At 43.1% G+C, this 4,613-nt stretch overlaps 1 long non-coding RNA gene across 1 annotated transcript; it reads left to right on the top strand.

The window, feature by feature from the left end:
- The first annotated feature begins 710 nt into the window (after nucleotides 1-710).
- On the top strand, nucleotides 711-2,370 carry LOC130135374 (uncharacterized). Its single transcript, XR_008814783.1, has 3 exons — nucleotides 711-787; nucleotides 1,011-1,948; nucleotides 2,187-2,370. It is a non-coding gene; the product is annotated as an uncharacterized LOC130135374 (long non-coding RNA).
- The last annotated feature ends 2,243 nt before the right edge of the window (nucleotides 2,371-4,613 follow it).

The following is a 4,613-nucleotide window of genomic DNA, read 5'->3' as shown; positions in this document are numbered from 1 at the left end:
CAAATCAGGATTATGGCAAAACTGTCCATAACCACAAGCTTGGCTTTTTTCCTGCCCCTAAAACATGATTCTAAGGAAGCCTGCCGAACATCATAGGTAGCCGGAAAATCAGAATAACTCCCATTTTTTGCCAAACCTAACCCAAAAGCATAACATAAGTTCACATTGCCCATATCTGAAGACTTAGCCATGAAAAACTTACTTATATAGATAAGTGTATATTTTCTTTCGAAGCATTGCACCGATGTCAACACGATAAAAATCCTTAATTTAGACCGACCGTCTGACTAATCGACTAATCGAAATCGACAGATTTTACCCTTTACATCCTAAGATTACTCGACACCATATGTACCGAAGATTCCTGCATCGCATAAGGAAAAACGAGAGCTAGCAAACTATGACCTTATAAATTATCCTACCCTTTGATCAAATTTCCCCCATACTTCAGCACACCATACCTCGAATTGAGGTCTCGGTGTTGCGTGACCAGGTTCATAACTTCGCCGGCCCACCCTATCTTCTGCTCCGGAGAAAAACCACCTTCAAGAAAATCAGTTCTGTGAGAAAAACAAAACCACCCCAACGCCCTCTGAATTGCAGGTCAATTAGTCTCCTTGACGAGACAAAGCTAAAGCAAATTCTATTCAAAGTACATCTACAGCAGATATTACAGAACACAGAGGGAGAGAGAGAGAGAGAGAGGGAGAAGAGAGAGAGAGAGAGAGAGAGAGAGAGAGAGAGAGGGAGAAGCAACCTTGGAAGCAGGAAACGGTCAGGCCAGCATGTCATTTCTGCAAGAAGTATGACACCCAGATCTTAATTCTCATCCATCACCAGCCAACAGATGAAGACAACAAAATGAAAAGGAAAAGGCAAAGGAAAAAAAAAACAATTAACAGTCTCGCAAGTTGCAGTAGCAAAAGCATACGTACACATACGAAAGTATCCATACGTAGGCACCCGCAGTAGCAGATGCGCCCAGCACAACGAGAGAGAGAGAGAGAGAGAGAGAGAACCTTCGCCGGTGAATCGAGCATTCGGTAAGCATCGGCCGTGATTCCCACCAACCAAAGACCTGGGAAAACGCTCTGCAAAAGCCAAAACCAGAAACGAATGAAACAGTGCAAAAGGGTTGGTTCTTCGTCGAAGAATTCACCACCCAGAACATCAACACGAAATAGCACAAAACGACGCGATCGAAGATCCTCCGTACGTCGAGCTGTTTCTGCACATTCCGGGGTCGCTTCCTCGGTCTCCGAGCGGGCCTTGACCCGGTCATCGCGAAGATGTCCTCCTCGATCTCCTCCTTCGACAGCGACACCCACAGCCTCCGCTTCCCCTCCTCCGCCTCCTCCTTCCTCTCTCCGCTGGCCGCCTCCGCGAAGCCTCGCAGCCGCGCCGATTTCGGCGGCTGATTCGCGTTCTCCTTCCTCTCCCCCTGCTGGACCGATGGATTAACCGTCGGAAACGCTTCGCGCGGCTCCCCGTTCCTCGAGGAGCCGTTGCTCGCTCCTCTCCTCGGCCTCAGGTTCCACGGCCTCTGCACGGCCTCCTCCGCTTCGGCTTCTTCGTTGTCGCCGTCGCCGCCGCTGCCCTTGTTGTTGTTGCCGCCGCCACCGCTCCTGTGATCGGTGCCGGCGATGTTGATCTTGAACGCCTCCCTCTCCCCTCTAGAGCCCAACGCCTGTTTCTGCGGCTTATCGAGGGCCGGCGCGGAGCAGCTGCCGAGGGCGCGGCAGGAGCGCGATCCGAGCGCCGGAGGGCACGATTGCGGCTCGAGGTCGTCCGGAGGCGGGGGAGGAGGAGGGGAGTCGCCGGAGGGGGAGGGGCGGCGGTGCTGGCGGTGGCTGGCGGTGGCGCCTCCCCAGCGCAGGAAGGACGGCATGGAGAAGTTGTGGAGCGGCTGGGACTTCACCGGCGCCGTCGCCATGGGAGGCGGAGGAGAGTAAGATAACGAAGAGAGAACGGGAACACAGCTGCCCCGGAAAACGCAGCGGGCGACGGCGCGTATGGAAAGTACACGATCGCGGGTTCGCGCGATGCGCCCAGTTGCTCTTGCGTTGACCGAGTGGAGGATCGCAATGGTGGAGAGAGAGAGGGAGAGAGGGGCGACGATGGTGTGGCGAAGATGAAGAAGAAGGAGAGGAAGAAGAAGAAGAAGGAGATGCGAAGCGAAGAAGGAGAGGAGGAGGAGGAGGAGGTGATTGCGAAACAAGACGCGGCGTGTTTTGTATGAAGCCAGAATACACAGCCGGGCTACAAAAACGGGGCGTCGTTTTTGCCCTCCTTCGCCATCTTCTTCTTCTCTCTAATTCGATTTGGCAGTACAATACTCGTATTATAATTTATCTTTAACGTATTTAAATTTATACGGTGTATGTGCATGTGTTTTTTGGGTTTAGTTTTCCGTTTCTCGTGATTTCTAAATTTGCGGGAGGAAAAAAAACGCAGGTTCTCTCTCGTGATTTGATTTTGGCGCGTGCTGGTCCGTACGGTATCGCCGTATTAACCGAAAAATACGAGGACGTTTTGTGCGTTAAAACGAACGTATTTTGATGATAGTGTGATGTTTCGATTTTCACTTGGTACACCAACGTAATTGAGGGAAGTTCATGCAAATTCATTCGAGTAGTTATTTCATTGCCATGAATGCTGGATTTCTTATTCCATTTTTGACATGAACCTGATGTTTTTTATCATATGGTAAGAAAGAGTGATGAAATTCAGTTTCTATTTAACTCTTTTGATTAGCATATTTTGTATGATTATGGTTCGAGCCTTTTTGAAACAAGATGTACTTTTAAACTTAAATTGGTGCTTTTTTCCCAAAAGAAAACTCGTTGCTTTCTCTCTAAAATTGTGAAAAAAGGAAAGAACGATTAATTTATCGACAAATGTTACATGATCATGTACTCGTATCGCCATGCTTTTTCGTAACTGATCGTGAATGACAATCTTTTAAAGATCTGTATTCACAAAGTTAGAAAGTTTAACGGTAAAAATAAATTGACATCTAAGTCGAAACTACTGTAATTCGAGTATGTACATTGAACCGACCAAAAAAATTATGTACATTGTGATGGTATGATTTTTATGAAATGATAATCGTGAGACCACAATTTATTGAGAATATTATCTTATGATAATTTTAGAAGAAGTATAAAAAAAAAATCACTCAATTACTATCTCGGAGCAAAACGGAAATTCCAACTCTATGCAATATTGTCCATCACAATCTTTTCCTTAAAAGTTTAACTTATCAACTTTTTTTTTTTGGCTAATAAAATAGTAACTAAGCAAATATCATAAATACAAGTCTCAGGCTAAGCAACACAGACATAAACAAAATCGAAAAAAAAAAAGAAAATCAAAAGTTGGAACTCAATAAATAAAAGCTCATTATAAATGTACATGAGATTGTCACGAGCCTTTTGTAAATCGGATTTATTGTCACGAGCCTTTTGTAAATCGGGATTTTTTTGTTTTGCTACTGCATTAGCGCTTCATCAAATAAAGAATGTAAAAAAAAAATCTATTTCGGGAAAAAGAAAACAGAAAAAATCCGTAATTAAAAGAGGAAAAGAGTATGACGAAATATAAAAAAACAACTAATATGCTTGATTCTTGTGTAAAAGGATATATGATTACCTAAAATCAAAATATATATAAGTCAACGATTTAATTGTTGGTCATTTAACATGCATTTTCGAGGGAAATTATGTATGCAATCGATGATATGTATTTTGGGAGAAAATAATAAAATCTTTCGAGGGAATGCTTGGTGAAGAAGAGTTACGCGAAACATCAGAATTTTCATTGCCGTTAAATTGCCATATCCAAGCTCATTGTTTTTTTCAAATAGAAAATTCAAAACTCGCGATATTGGATGTGCTTCGAATAAGAAAAGTATAACGTACTACGCATCTAATTTAGGGACGGCTTTTAAGGACGAATTTGTTACCATGCGTTTACATAAATCACCATCCTTGTACTTTCGCAACGGTTGTACGTGCAATTAAAAGGTTTTGCAAATATAACATTACAAAAATGGATAATGACACGAATGGTTTACGAACCTTAACTCAATATGATTCTTTCAATATGGTCAATGAACTTTAGCTCAATATGCAATGTTATCTCTGAATTTTTAGTTTGTTCAATGTGGTCCCTGAAATTTTGTATTTGTTCAAATTAGTCCCTCAACTATGTGAAAATATCAAATGTTATCTTTTCATTGATTTAAGTACATGGACAACATTCGATATTTTTAAATAGTCCATAGATAAGTTTAAACATTTACCAAGAATTCAGGGATCATATTAAAAAAATTAAAAGGTTCAAAGACGACTATTGCACATCGGATTAAAGTTCAAGAATCGCATGAAGCGAATTAAAAATTTATGGACCACCGTGTCATTTTCCTTTACAAAAACGAAAAGAACAAAAAGGTGTAGCGGTACGTACAGCCCGGGTGGGCCGACCACGACCATATTGGGACGTACTTCCTGCGAACGAGCCCCGAAAACGACGCCGTTGTGCCGAATCGACGGCCGACCCCTCGAGTGCCTCTAATTTTCAAAAACAAAACGGGGACCCAAAAAATTAAAAAA

Source organism: Syzygium oleosum, unplaced genomic scaffold (assembly GCF_021117445.2).
Source record: "Syzygium oleosum isolate NSW1041296 unplaced genomic scaffold, Sole_v2.1 Sole_v2.32, whole genome shotgun sequence".
Lineage (NCBI taxonomy): Eukaryota > Viridiplantae > Streptophyta > Magnoliopsida > Myrtales > Myrtaceae > Syzygium > Syzygium oleosum.
The sequence above is the reverse complement of the archived record's forward strand: the minus strand, read 5'-3'. Positions and strand labels throughout refer to the sequence as shown.